General features: G+C 35.8%; 1 pseudogene; it reads left to right on the top strand.

Annotated features, from left to right (window-relative positions):
• The first annotated feature begins 3,975 nt into the window (after nucleotides 1-3,975).
• Nucleotides 3,976-4,903, top strand: LOC101432657 (olfactory receptor 4C5-like; annotated as a pseudogene).
• The last annotated feature ends 11,397 nt before the right edge of the window (nucleotides 4,904-16,300 follow it).

Here is a 16,300-nt window from a genome sequence, read left to right on the forward strand (position 1 = left end):
ATACTCCTCAGGCCATCAAGTGCAAAGTAAAAGTTTTTCACTAAGCTATATGTTTCACTTGTTTTGTTCAATCCTCCCTATCACTCTGTGAGACAAATATTATAGGATTCCTTTATGTGTTCTGATATGTTCATGCACCCTTACCCCATGACTAGAACATTCTGTGCCTGAACTCCCAGATTCTATGATCACTTCTTTTTTTTTCCAAATTCTACTCAATTTATTCATTTTTTAAAAAATATTACATTAAAAAAATATGAGGTCCCCATTCACCCCCACCACCCCCACCCCACCACTCCCCCCACAGTAACACTCTCCCCCATCATCATGACACATCTGTTGCATCTGGTGAGTACATCCCTGGGCATCGCTGCACCCCATGGCCTGTGGTCCACACCATAGCCCACACTCTCCCACGTTCCATCCAGTGGGCCATGGGAGGACATACAATGTCTGGCAATTGTCCCTGGAGCACCACCCAGGACAACTCCAAGTCCCGAAAATGCCTCCACATCTCATATGATCACTTCTTAACCACAAACATAAAGAGAATCTGCTAACACACCCTAGCTGTCTCTCCCCTTTCCACCCCCACCCTTGGAGTCACAGATGCTATAGACACAAGGGACAAAAAGATAACTAGTTTTGCTGCTATATTTGGCTGAAGCTGCTAATTCTAACCCTCTGGGAGCCGAAAGTTAAGAGCATACCTAACTCTTGCCATGAGCAATATCCATTTAAATATTTCCCTGTAATCATGCATGAAAGTACTGATAAGGACAGATTTTGGGGATATCTGAGCCTATAGACCTCTTGACATAACCAGTTACAGATTGCTGAAGGTCTTTATTTTTATGTTTCCAAGCCATTTGGATCCAGAATCAAAGGCCAAGGGAGCTATCTCCATGAGGAGCTTTCATTTCTAAGAAAAGATTTTAAAAGAGTTGAATGCAGAGACTACTCAGGACAACTTTATTACTAAGCACGGTATTTACAATCCCAAATTTTTCTTCCTTAGCATTGTTTGCTATTTTCAGGCCTATAAATCAGGTTAATTTTAGTCAAATGACTCTATAGTATAGCTTACCTTGTCACTAAGAACCCAAGAATGAAAAATGTGTAGGAAAAAGACCTATGAGAGATGGCCTCCAATGATAAGGTGTTGCCCTATTGATTTCTTTTGAAGCCTAAACATTTGTAAATTCTGATTAAAGAAATTCCTTTCTGAGCTGGGATGCTTGTGATCCACATTCACAGGATGGTATTAGTCTACAGTTACCCATGAACTCAGATTTATTTAAGAAGTCTTAGCAATCATTTTCACTAATTAAGGGAAAAATACTGTACTTAAAGAAAGTAAACATGGATGAACTGCAAAGAAATTATTAATGATAGGTCAGTGAATGCTAATTCCATACCAAATGTTTTCTAGAACATAAAATATCTGCTACTCTCCAAATGTATTCATAGAGGTAAGGACAACTTGTGATTTATTTGTTATTATTGTGATTTATGTGTTATTATTTGTTATTACAAAGGTTCAATTTACAGGTAAATTATATGTAAATGTGTTTCTACTACCTCAGATTTTTATAAGTAAGGACCAGAATACCCCTTACTTTGAAAAGCTGTCATTTGAGATGTATAGGCACAGATATGAGAAAATTAATTTTAATTAAATCATTTTATTGATTGATTATAAAGGCAATGTATTCTCTATACAGAAAATTCAGATCAGAAAATTTATGAAAGACATCCACAAAAATTCCCATTAAGAGCATAATTTAGATAGTATTATTTACCTTAATATACTTTTCTATATACATGTCATTTTATTCAATTGATAGCTTAATATATATGGCATTTTATGTGACATTATCCACTTAGTATTACCTTGAAAGTACTTTCCACATCGTTAATTCATCTTACAAAACCCTTTAACCTCTACCTGATATTTATAATTGCATACCCGAATTGGCTTAATAGTTCTCTTTAAGGAGACATTTGAGTTGTCTCAACTCTTTCACTATTATAAAACTTATTGTGAAATAAAGCTTGTATGCATAATTTTTGCCCATTATTTCCTTATGCAGAATAAATTAACTGGAGTAAGGAATACTAGACTAAGATACATAGATAGGGTAAAATTTATTTGCAGAATGTTATACCAACATATCCTCACAAGTAATGGAAAATATATCTCATATAGCCTTGCAATTTTCCAGATAAAAATAATTCACATTTTAAATTGCACTTCTTGATATTTTAAGACATTTTATATTTTCATTAATTTTGCCTTTTTTTAGAAATAATTATTGGTCTTACTCTTTTAATTATTTTCAGTTGAGTTCCATTTCTCTATGTAGTTGAAGCTGTCATATTTGTCCTAGGTTTTATACATTTTTACTTAACAATCCCTTCCCCATATGGATATAAGTATATTTTTTAAATTTTCTTTTTAAAACAGATTTGTACTTTTTTTAAAGGTTTAAAATACATACAATGCTTTTTAAATTTTTTTCTTATTTCATTTTTCCCATTATTTTTGTGAATATATGAAGAAAATACTTCCCTGTATTGAAAAATGCTTATTGGTTACTGAAAAATTTTGTTGCTCCCAGTGCTGTACTCATAATATTCTTTTCAATATTCTTTAAATTGATATCCTTTGATATTTGATTCTTATTCAACTTACATGGGTTCATCTTTTTTAAGAGTATTTTTCAATACGAATAACACTTCAATTTATTTAACAAATTTTTAAAAAATGTCTATTTTATTATATATCAATTTCTGCAGCCTAGTTTCCTTTCCCTCCTTATAATATAATGAGCAAATATTTGAAATGAGAATATTAATGTATATATTTAAATTTTAGTTCTTTTATCAATTAATTTGGAAAAATATAGAAAAATATTTTACTTTAGGATACAAGCTTTGACAAAAGTATAATGATGTTCTTCAATTCTTCTATGCCCTTTGTTATTATTCCTACATTATATATGAAAAAGTTAAGGCTCAGTAATACAAAGAGTCATACAAACCTCACATGGCTGAAAACAAAATACAAAAACAGTCTGTCTATGCTAAAGAATATTTTCTATTCAATACATTATGATACCTGTGTTCTATCAAATTAAAGCATCTGTTTTCAAAACAAATTCAGAAAACATTTTAATCTTCCTCAAAATGAGTGTTGATTTGTAAAATATTCCTGAAATTTAAGTTTCACTGAAATTTCACAACAGTGAGTTCAGGAGTTTCAAATAATTTAGGGTATATACATTGCATCATACTGTCTGTTCTTTTCTCTTTAGGAGATCATTCGTCCAGAGGGATTTTGCAAAAGAAATGTTTGTTTTCTTACACAATTCTGTTTCAGTGTAGCAAGGGCTCAAAAATGGAACTGTTAGGATGTTTCTTATTGTGGCTTCAAATACTCATGCCTGTTGATTCTAAAAATCATTACATCAACCCAAATTTTATGTTGAAATAACATGATATTTTCTATTCACCCTGAAACAAGGTAGAATTAATAAGGAAACCAATTCTACAGCTTAGTTTTATTAGCTAGTATGATGAGAAACATGGTATTAGTGCTGACAGTTCAAGTCTGTTATCCATCTTTCAGATTTCTTTCTATTCCTGTTTTTCTATGGCAGAAAATACTATGGCAATGATTGGAAAGTATCCATCCATGTAAAATACAGGAAATTTGCCTAACATTACAACAGTCATAAAAACATGCTCAGTGCATTTGTATGTGGTCAGAAGAGGGCTATGTCTTCAACACGTAGTTACTAATACACCTAACTTTAAGGCTAGGATTTATCTGCTCAAGAGTTTCAATCAATGTTACAGGAAAAATAATCATCACAGATATATAAATTGCTTCATCAAAATTTATCTATCACTATTGCAAACCCTGTGATATTTGCAGATAAATCGTTTGTCCAAATGATAACTTGGATCCATGAAGCAATGAACAACGTGACAGAATTCATCTTGCTCGGCCTGACACAGAAACCAGACTTGCAGAAACTCTTGTTTGTCATGTTCACAGTTATATATTTAATCACCCTGGCAGGCAACCTACTTATTGCAGTGACTATCACCACCAGCCCTGCCCTGGGATGCCCCATATATTTCTTTCTGTGTTTTTTATCTTTCATAGATATCTGTTCCTCATCTACTATGGCCCCCAAAATGATATTTGATTTACTTTCAGAGAAGAAAACTATCTCCTTTAGTGGATGCATGACACAGCTCTTTGCAGAACATTTCTTTGTGGGAGTTGAGATCATCTTGCTTACAGTGATGGCCTATGACCGCTATGTGGCCATCTGCAGGCCCCTGCACTACATGATCACAATGAACTGGCGAGTGTGTGGTCTCCTGGTGGTTGTGTCCTGGGCTGGGGGTTTTCTTCATTCCCTGATTCAAAATCTTTTTTATGCTATGGCTACCTTTCTGTGGTCCCAATATCATTGATCATTTCATATGTGATCTTTTCCCTCTGCTGAAGCTAGCCTGCACTGACACTCACCTCTTTGGACTCTTTGTTATTGCTAACAGTGGGCTGATCTGCCTGCTCTGTTTTTCTATTCTTATCACCTCCTATGTCTTTATTCTATGCTCCCTTAGAACTCACAGCTCTGAAGGACAAAGAAAGGCTCTCTCCACCTGTGCTTCCCATATAACTGTGGTCATCTTACTCTTTGTACCTTGTATATTTGTGAACATTCGGCCCACAACCACCTACCCTATTGATAAAGCAGTGGCTGTATTTTATACTATAATCACACCCATGTTAAACCCTATAGTTTACACCCTTAGAAATGCAGAAGTGAAAAATGCCATGAGGAAGCTCTGGAGTCAAGCATTGGTTTTGGTTAAGAATTGATGAGAATAAGCAAAATGAAAGAAAATCTATTCATATGCTATAAAGTTTGGCTATTGCAAATGATAATGGTCTTGCAATCAGAATTTTTAGGTAATTTTAGGTTTAAGTACATTACATCATTTTCCTATCTGCAATCTTTAAAGTTTCCTCTTTCATATATATTAATGTTTGATTAAATAATGACTAAGTGCTTCCAAATAGAAACTTGCTTGAATTTACAAATTATTGATAAAAGAGATAATCTAATTGACTTAAAATTGTTACAATGTTTGGAAAATCCATGGCTTTCTTTAAGCAGTGGAAAAATAATTTTCAAATGTCTAGGTATAAATTATATAAGCAATAAGCCAATTATTTAAAAACAATGAACAAAAAGAGATAATAACTATATTGTTGAAAATTCATATTTCTAATGTTTACTGCTGAATTCTGGTGTATTTACAATTAGATAAAGGACAAAACCAGAAATGCATGTATTTGGGGATGAGATAAAGTCCTAAGGGAGAACTCTTTCCAAAATTAATATTGCTGTGTTGTATAACTTTAAGAAGCTCCTTTTTCATTGTTATCTGGGAGGTATTTTCCATGATTAAATTATTTAGTCAAGCTAAAGACAAGTAGGCATATATACTTTTTCTAGCTATAACCATAGAGCAAATTGCACACGATGTTCTGAGATAGAAGATATGACCCACACTTCTTTTGCCCAAACAGCCTATACCGCCTTGAACCTTCAAAATTAATTCTTGGGATGGATTTTTGTCTTTTGCTGATAGGACCAGAAATAGCTTCTAAAAGAGAAAAGTAGCTGGTGCCTAAAACCGAGTTTATCTTATCTATATAATCTGTGTATCTTACCTATGCCTAAAACAGAGTTTATCATATCTATGCATATCATATTTATGCACTTTCAAATATTAATATAAAATTACCTACCAGCTGTTGCAGACTAATGAGATGGGGCATCCTATGAAATGTAGACACACTGGAACTCTCAGAAAAGAATCCAGATAAAAGAAGATTCACATCAAAGCCAGGGCCAATCTTAGTGACAACTGCTTATTCTTAAGAATTAACACATATTACTCCATAGCCATACCATATATTATGCTAAATATATATTACAAGCAGAGTAATATTCAACAGTTAAGTAAACAATTCATTCCAAATGAGAGATCAGCTTTCACAATTGTAGCTAGCTCATTTGCTGGTCCCCAAATATCCATGTGCCCCAATCATACTTTCAGTCCGCTTGCATTTAAGAACATGTGTCTGCCTTACAGAAGTGAAGTGCACCTCACTCAGTGTGAACTCTTAGGGAGTTCACATGTGCTACTGTTCAGCTGTCTTTTTCCCTGCTTCACCAAGTATAAATGACTACATTAAAATTGGGTGACTACCACAGATGAAGCAACCTGGTTAACTGAGTATCTACACTGTGGAAAACTGTCCTACAGAATCACCAAATCTCAGGGGATTTTATCTGTTCAGGAAATAAAATTGTATTCTAACAGTCAAGGATCTTTCAGGATTCATTTACTACTATAGCAAATTTACCTTATTGTGACTAGTGTATTGACTAAGTTTGTCTTAAAAGTCCCATAGGTATTAATAAAGGCACAGATTAGTATAGCTCTTAAATTATCTTGTTTTTCAAATAGGGTAATGGAGAAATAGCTATCCTTACAAAAAAAAAATCCAGTTAGACCTCCTCTCCACTTCACTGTAACGTACTACCCCAACTGAAATATTTAAATCATAAATATAAACATCACCTTTTTCACTTTACCTAATATGGAAGGCAATGGTGCATAAAATTCTATACAATCATAGAAAGGGAGCAGACACAATTATAAACTCCATCAATGCTGCTTGAGAAATTTTTTTAGCTATTCTGGGCAATTCCCACTTTTACATATTCTTCTTAGCGTGTGCTCCAATGTTGCACCAATTTCCTGTAATCCATATCTTTCACATTATCCATTCATCTCAGAAGACTATTCCTTCTACTATTTGTCAGTAAAATGAGACCATTACAGAATCATCCACTCATCCTCAATCCTTTTAATCAATAAATGTATCTATAAACCCTTTTCACCTTTATGCTTTCCTGTCCAATGAATAAAACCTAGACAAGGATCCTATATATATTTTAATAAGTCAACATGTATATGACCTAAAGCTCTTTCCTGTCTCCTCAGTCATATTCCTTCTAATGCCCACAACCAGAGAACCCAAAATGTGTTTTTTGTGTCCTGCTAATCCCTAGTGAGAATTTTGGTCCCAGAAGTAAAAATTAAGGGAAGGGAATTACAGAATAGATCTCCTTTCTTTTCTATATGATAAAAATATTAGAGGTTAATGTTGGTTTGAGTTAGAGATAGTAAGAGTAAGAGTTGAAGATAAAATTACAGCTACAGTTAGAACTATTATCAAAGTTAGAATATGGACATAGAGTTCTAGTTAGATATAGAGTTGCAGTTCTTAGAGTTATGCTATGCCATTGTCAGCAAGGAATCAGGTTGACAAAAGCCATGCCCTATATAAGTAAATACGTGTTTTACTGGATCCCCAAGAGCATCCACTTCTTGCTCAAAGAATTTTCCTAATGGTACATTTTTCTGTGGGTTGTGGAATGTCCGTGCCATCCCTCCTTATCTTCTTAATATAGGAATGGTTTGAGTCCAAAGTGCCAAGTGAGTTACATGAGTCCAAATGATTCTTGGTAAGATTATAACCAAGTCCACATTAGAGACTGAAGCAGAGGAAGGGTAGTGGAGCCCTCCTTCCTACAAAGTTTCTCTCTTTATCCTCTAGGTGTATTTTTATAGGGGAACCTGGCTATGTATGATTTTCTCACTGACTTCTCTGAGTCATAAAATATAGAACCCCACTCTATGTCTGATGATTCTCAGCTGTAAGGTAGAAGAAAAGGCTCTAATTCTCCTAATGTATTATGATATACTGACTTTTTGGCACTCAAGCAAAAAACAGTTTTTATATCCATACTTTATAAATTATCAAAAAGTGGGGGAGAAGTGCTGGAAATCCAGTGTCCTAAGACTTTTTACTCTATCATTAATTAAAATGTCAGACACAAAAATGACACACAAGATATTCAGGTGATGTTTATTTCTTATTTAACAGTTAATATTTTAAGAAGATATAAGCAACATGAGAAAGTCAAATATATTTTACTTACATTTTTACTTTTGTAGTTACCATTTTTACTACCTTCATTCCTTTGCATAGGCACATATTTCCATCTAAAATCATTTTTCCTCTGACTGAAGGGCTTCTGTTAATATGTCTTTTACTTTGAGTCTGTTGATGATTTATTCTTTTAGCTTTTGTATGTATGAAAAATAATTATTTTGTATTTGTTTTCAGAAAGATCTTCTTTCTGTGTATGTATTATACCTAGGCAATATTTCCTTTTGGAAATTCTTCTTTCACATTGTGGTACACTATTTCATTGCTTGCTTTGACTCTGACTTTTAAAAAATGATGTCATTCTTATCTTCTTTCCCCATACACCATATTTTTTGCAACTTCTCCTTTGCAAAATATGATATAAAAACACAAAGAAGTAGAATAATTTACCCTAGATGATAGAGGATTCCAATAATGACAATCAACAGTGTTGTCTTATGGATATGTCTGTCATGCAAACATTTTTTTTATTTAATTCCAAAAATATTTTCCAAATATTTTCTTTGCAAAATACACACATTTGATGATTTCACAGGTTATATTTTGCCATTTCTCCCAATAATCCTATTTTATTTAAGGCTATTTAAAAGGTCCTGATAAGTTATTTAACACTTACAATATTACATTAGGAGGTTGAAGAATTTGGAATAAAATGCAGGCTCCTGTCTTTGGTATGTAATTCTCTAGAATGCTAACATAGCCCATTCATATAGAAGATGACCCTGTGCATAAATCTTAATCTCTGCTTAGACATCTTCTGCTCTGTAGCCATCAAGTGATTCCAAAATCAAAGAAGTTTATATTGTGTTTACGTAAGTCACCAGGATGGGGCCCAAATATAGGAAAAGAATATAGAAGATGTTATCTTTTTTCCAACATCTCTGCCCACTGCCCTAGTGATAGAACATCTCCTAAACAATCCAGAACTTGTTTGAGACAGTATTTCCTCTCCCATTATACCTAGTATATATATGCATCACAACACCAGTATTTGATTAGATAAAATAACACAATGATTAGAGTTCAGGTTCAGAAATCAGATGACTCTAGACTTCACTCCAAGTGCTAGTAATTATTAGGTTTTGAATTTGGTCAGATTTCCATATATATATATATATGATATTATTTCACTCATGGAGATTATAAAACACTCAGATGAGCTATCTCACTAACAGAATGACTGATACATAAAAGTGCTCGTAATTGATCAGTCTCATGATATTCACTTTTTTTTTCTCTTATCTCTTACAGCCTTTTCAGGGAATCTCACCTGCAGATCAGATTTTTTTGTGGCAAGATCAAACTTTTATAAATAAATTCAAAATTACAAGGACTTGTGAGTCTTTATTGAATACTTAAAAACTTGTCATTTTTCTCTCCTAATTTCTTCATTTTCCCAGTATCCTAACAACTATAAGAAGAAAAAAGAGTGTAGATAGATAGATAGATACATAGTCACAACATGACTTCTTATTTTCTGTACAGAAGATGACAATAGACAAAAAAGAGTATACTCAATGCTTGACTGCATTGCAAACATTGCATGCATAATCCCATATCACACCATAGTAGTTTTATGAGATAGGTTTCTTTTCATCCCCTTTGTACATTTATAGAAAACTGGGCTAAAAGAACCTGATAATCTTTCCCAAGATTACATAGATAGTAAGTAGAAGAGCCAGTCCCTGTGGTTGGTGGTTTAGACTCATATGTCAGCTTGGCCAGGTGGTGTCTAATTGTTATATCAAGCAAGCACTGGCCTAATTGTTACTGTGAGAACATTTCATGAACTTAAATCATGTAAGGTGATTGCATCTATGGCTATTTACATCTATAGTCAACTGAGGAGATTGCCTTCAGCAATGAGAGGCATCTCATCCACTCAACTGAAGACGTTAAAAGGAAAAGTTATTTCAGCAGTCGGAAGAGAGAATTCCCAGCTCTATTTCAGATAATCAGCTCTTCCTGGGGAATTCATCAAGGTCCTTCTTCAGAGGTTCTGGCTTACAGCGTTCCCTCTAGAACTTGGACTGATGCATACCTATTGTAACATGAGACAATTTTATAAAATCTCATAATATTTACAGATATTTTCTGTTGATTCTGTTACTTTAGAGAAACCTAACTAATACAATTTGTTACTATAATTGAGTCTTGAGTATCAGAATCTTAAAAAGGGATCTCTGAATTATTTATGGTGTATTTGCAATTTGTTGTCTACTCTGAGTAAAAGATTCAAAGGCACTAATGACTGTGTTTCCAAAAATCAATGGGTCACTAATAGTCCATGGCATGAGTTGACAATAGAGATCTGTAAAACACCATCACTTGATATGGCTACTTCCGTGCTTATAAAAGGCAAGTTTCAGGGTGAGAGTGTTTTTGGAGACCTTGACAGAGTTTTGTGGTGTTAAAAGTTCCAGTGATGTTGGCTGGTTGTTACTAAACACACTGGATACAGTTAGAAAAGAAAGGAATAAGCTGAAGTCTTCAAATTTGCAACTTATGCACCACATGAAAGTTTCTTTGTGTGTCCTGAAATAAAATCTTGTTTCCTGAAGTCTCAAATTTGAGATTCTGGAAACCTGACTCAGAGTATCATTGTGCTAGTAGCAGAGTTAAAATAGAAGCTAAAATCTTGACCTTGGAGGTTATCTGTTATTAAAATGATGGCATTGTTTGGAAAGGAATGGAATCCTGAAAATTGGAATGGAGACATTTGGGTTGATAACAATAGCAGTAGGAATATTGAAGCAATTTCTGCTGAGCTTTTGCTAGATATCTCTAATGGTCTGCCCTAAGGAAATGCTTTACCAACTTCCAGTATGCCTCAAGGATTTTGCAGTCCAACATCCACCTGAAGAAATTAATCCTGTCTCATCAGGTGAGACTGCAAACAGTATTCCCTGAGATAATTGGCTTGCAAGATATTTCTAATGTTCCTCATTATCCACACTCACCAAGTCTCTTCATCCAGATATATATCTGAAGTAAAGTACAAACAAGTCCCAAAAGATGAAGCACAAAGTGTGACTCTTGAGGACTAAACTATTCTCCAAAAGAACTGCATGACTTTCCCAATTTATATATTAATAGATAGAATTCAGGGGAATATGTGTGGGAATGGATATTAATATCCATAAAATATTGGAAGGAATATAATGTTGGCTCAGTCTGAATTTATTGATGTGAACTCACTTATCAGAGGTTTTGGACTCAACGTTGCAGCTCAAGAGAGGGGTTAGAAATGGCTCTAACAGTTTATTCAGTTGGCTGACTGAAAAAATGGATCAAAAGATGGCTGACATTATCTGGTGGCAAAATGCCAGAACTGCTCTTATACTGTAGATAAGAGCATCCATAGGTTTAGAGAGATTAGAATGTTAAAATGGATTTATCATCTAAGACCTATTCACCCACCCCAGGAATGTGCAGAGGACATAGCTTTCATCAAGTCCACAAGGAATAAATTTGTGAGACCAACTCAATCTTTTCTGAAGCTCTCTGTGGTTGCTCTTCTTTGTAGAGCAGATAGTACCTTGGGAACTGCCATCGCTGAACTGGGATACTTAAACACTGTGGAGATTATTGGATCCTGGATTGACAGAAGCCTATTGGCAGTACTTAATCACCAAAGACAAGCTGGGTATGGCTACCACACTAAACAACAGACTCAAAGCAGCAATTAAAATAATCTGAGCTGCAGAAACCTATGGCATTGGCATAGGGTACCTAGAAGTAATCTTGTTGATCAGTCTATTAAATTTTTACTTGATCTGTATAAGCAGAAGAATTATAGCAATGACAACAAAAGTCTAACTTGAATTACAGAAACAGACAGGCATGACCCCTTAATCAATCCCCAGACTTGAGATAGTTTACAGACCTAGAGCCCCTTGAATGAGGAAGGCCAGGACTGCTTAAGGAAGGTCACTGCTATGCAGTCAAAATTTTATACTGTTAATCTTCCACTTAGCCTTCCCCAAAGAAACCTGTAGCTTTTTAAAAGGGTAACCATTCATTAGGAAAGGAAATGATCAGAAAATTCAGGGATTATTAGACACTGGCTCAGAAGCATCAATAATTCTAGGAGAACCAAAATGTGATCTTAGTCCACCAGTCAGAGTAGGAGCTAATGGAAATCAGGTCATTGAAGTTGTTTTAGCTCAGGTTCATTTCATAGAGTGTCCAGTGTCACCCTGGACCCATTCTGTAGTTATTTCTGAAATTCAGGAATGCATAGTTGGAAAAAATATACTCAGGAACCAGCAGAACCCACACATTGAGCCTTTGACTTGTGGAGTGAGGGGTATTATATTACAACTGTCCCTACTTAGCAAAATAGGAAATCAAAATTAATACTGGATTTGTGGAGGGATTTCAGAGATCAGTGCCACCATCAAGGCCTAGAAGGAGGCACGAATGGTGTTTCCCACCATATGCCCATTCAACTCTCCTATTTGGCCTGTTCAGAAAACAGACAGATCTTAGAGGATGAGAATGGATTGTCATACATTTAACCAGTTGATGACTCAAATGGTAGCTGCTGTTCCAGATGCGGTGTCATTAAGCAAATCAACACACCTCCTTGTGTTTAGTATGCAGCTATTGATCTAGCAAATGAGTTTTTCTCAATTACTGTTAGGAAGGACCAACACAAGCCATTTCCTTTCAGCTGGCAATGCCAACAATGCCAGCAATATGCCTTTGCTGTCTTACCTCACGGGTATATCAACTCTCCAGCCCTATGTTATAATATTGTTTGCAAGGAACTTGATCATCTCTCCTTCCCACAAGATATCACATTGGTTCATTATATTAATGATATCCCCTTGATTGGACCTAGTGGACAAGACGTAGCAACTACCTTAGACTTATTGGTAAGTTATTTAGGTGTCAAAAGATGTGAGATAAATGCATCAAAAATACAGGGACCTTTCACCTCAGTGAAATTTCTTGGTTTCCAGTGGTGTTGGACATTTCAAGATATTCCTTCTAAAGTGAAGGATAAGTTGTTACACCTAGCCCCTACTATGACCAAATGAGAAACATTTGGCCTAGTTGGCCTCTTTGGACTTTGCATACAATATGTTCCTCTTTTGGGTGTGCTATGCTGGCCTATTTACCAAGTGACTGGAAAATCTGCCAATTTTTAGGGGAGACTGGAAAAAGAGGAGGCTCTGCAATCCAGGCTACCATGCAGGCTGCACCGCAACTTTGGCCAATGGTTCTGGAAGTTTCAGTGGCAAATAGAGATGTCATCTGGAGACCTGGGCAGATTCCTAGGAGTATCTTAATGAAAAGTCTTAGGATTTTGGAGTAAAGCCCTTCCATCTGTGCTGATAACTAATTTCCTACTGAGAAACTGTTTTTGGCCTGCTACTAGAACACAGTAGAGAGTAAACACTTCACCATGGGCCACCAAGTTAACATGAGACCTAAGTTGCCTTTCAAGAGCTGGGTATTGTCTGACCCATCAAACCACAAATTTGGGTGTGCACAGCAGCATTCCAACACAAAGTGGAAGGAGTATATATGAGATAGGGCTCCAGGGATTCCTGAAGGCATAACTAAGTTATATCCCCTACTCCTGCCACATTACATTCTCTTTCCCAGCCCACACCTATGGCCTCTTGAAGAGTTCCTTTCAATCAGTTGCCTGAGAAAGGGAAAACTCAGGCTTGTTTTTCAGATGGTTATGGATGGTATGCATTTACCTCTTAAAAGTGGACACCACTGCAGTCCCTTTCTGGGATGTCCATGAAGGACAATTGTGAGGGAAAATACTTCTGGTGAGAGGAACTTCAAGCAGTATATCAGGTTATTCATTTTTCTTGAAAGTTTTGGGGAAAATACAGCACTTACTGGGACACGCAGACCTATTGACCATAAGCAAAGAATTTATTTATTGAGAATCTCTTCCAATGGAGGGGGTCTAAAGAATAGATTTCAGCCCCCCACCATCATGGTAGGGGTCTGAAAGGAGACTTCAGCCCACTCCTAGAAGGGCAGGACTTGATTTTTTTTAAAGATGTATGTATGTATGTATGTATGTATATATGTATTTATTTATTTATCATTTTTCTCCCTCCTCTTCCCTTCCCACTCTGGTTGTCTGTTCTCTGTGTCTATTTGCTGCATTTTCTTCTTTGTCCACTTCTGTTATTGTCAACGGCATGGGAATCTGTATCTGGGAATTTGTTTCTTTTTCTTGTGTCATCTTGTTATGTCAGCTCTCTGTGTGGGCCGTGCCATTCTTAGGCAGGCTGCACTTTCTTTCATGCTGGGCAGCTCTCTTTACGGGGTGCACTCCTTGCACGTGGGGCTCCCCTACGTGGAAGACACCTCTGTGTGGCAGGGCAGTCCTTGAGTGCATCAGCACTGCATATGGGCCAGCTCCACACGGGTCAAGGAAGCCCAGGGTTTGAACCGCAGACCTCCCATGTGGTAGATGGACGCACTAACCACTGGGCCAAATCCACTTCCCAGGACTTGAATTTCTACAGAACTTTCCTAGGTGGGGAAATGATAGTTAGTGGGAGGGGGTTAGGGGTCCAAGTGAGGTAGTGGGAGGGGGTTGAGGGAGTCTATGGCTTCTTGGAATGCTGCAGGAGCAAATTTTTTTTTTTTTTGATCTGTAAGGTTTTAAAGGGTTTGCAAATAGTAAAGGTTTCTATCTCAGTCTCCCTCTGATATGCAGGTAGAGGAAGTAAAGGTGTCCATCTCCATCTGCTATGCAGATGGTGAAGATCTCTATCTCCCTTTACTCTTGTCTCTGTGGGGTTTCTTTTTTTAACCTGTGGGAAAGTGCCACATAGGGGAGGGGTTTACCTTTTTCCCAATGCATATCAGGGGAAACTGAGGTACAGCTTGTTAATTATTGCAAACCTCTAACATTCCTAGCTCTTTGTTTATATATATAGGGGGACCTGGGTATTGGGGTGTAAGGTACTGGGCAGAATGGGAGGAGGGTAAGGGGATTTGGGGCGTCAACTCTGTCTGGCTACTTCCTACTGTCAACGGGTGAAGAAAAGATGTTTTTTTCCATCCTCTACAGTGGGCTGTGGTTTTAGGTTCTGCAGGGTTTGATATTGTTGTTCACACAGCAGAAAGATGCCATTTACATATTTCTGGGTTATTAACTGTACAATTTGGTGTATGAATTGGACAAGAAGCTGTAAGAGACAAGGACCAAAAAGAAGCAGGAGCAATACTGTTAATAATGATGTTAAAAGGGATAAAAGGATTGATTTTATGGGTGAAGAAAAATAAAAAAGGAATGAAAATAGCCATGACTAATGTCCATAATTATTATTTTGGGTATTCTGAATGATTTCTATATATTTTTTAAGGCTTTAAGAAATTTTATCTGACCAGTTCTGTTAATATAAAAACAAGTTTCATTTATGATTGCACAGGTGCCTAATACATCCTGTTAGATTAGAAACAGGGGTGGGGATTTGGAATTGTTACCTGTTATTAGGGCAGGGGAGGCCTGAAACTCAGAGTATCATTTTATTTTTGATGAATTGAAAGTTGTTACATTCAAATTACAACAAAAATATATTATTTTTTAATTCCTTGATTCATGGCAGGAAATTCTCTCCAAAAGTTTGCAGTATGAAAGAATTTTCTTGTAGGAGTCCCTTCTAAATCTACATGGAAATTACTTTAAAGATTCACAAAAATGCATTTCCCCTGATTGGATGTAGAGGAAGTAAACTTTGGCCATTCACATAATTAGAAAGTCTTTATTCACTTCATCACTTTTTATTTGTTTCTTCTCTCATATTTTTATTCATATAAAAAAAGCCAATTCAGTAAATAGTAAAACTAGTTGCACAAACATTGTTGTGGCTGAGTAATACAGTACTGCTGTGTTGACTTAGTTGACACTCCCAAACCAGACTGGAATAACCCCCCCATATTTTCCCTGTGAAATCTCAAAAATGCACACTCATCATCTGGTGCACACTCCCAGAAAGAAGTTTGTCACACTGCAGCAGTCAAAGAAAACTACAAGAGATTCTGGGTTTATAAAAGTCTATTATTACATAGGTCAAGATTGATTATAAATTTTCTCTAACAAAATCAGTATATTACTGAAAATTCAATGTGATAAAATTATATAAACAATTAGTACACTTGTAAATAAGATTTATATGTAAAAAGGAGAATACTTGG

The sequence above is a fragment of the Dasypus novemcinctus genome, chromosome 10 (genome assembly GCF_030445035.2).
Source record: "Dasypus novemcinctus isolate mDasNov1 chromosome 10, mDasNov1.1.hap2, whole genome shotgun sequence".
In the NCBI taxonomy this organism is placed as follows: Eukaryota; Metazoa; Chordata; class Mammalia; order Cingulata; family Dasypodidae; genus Dasypus; species Dasypus novemcinctus.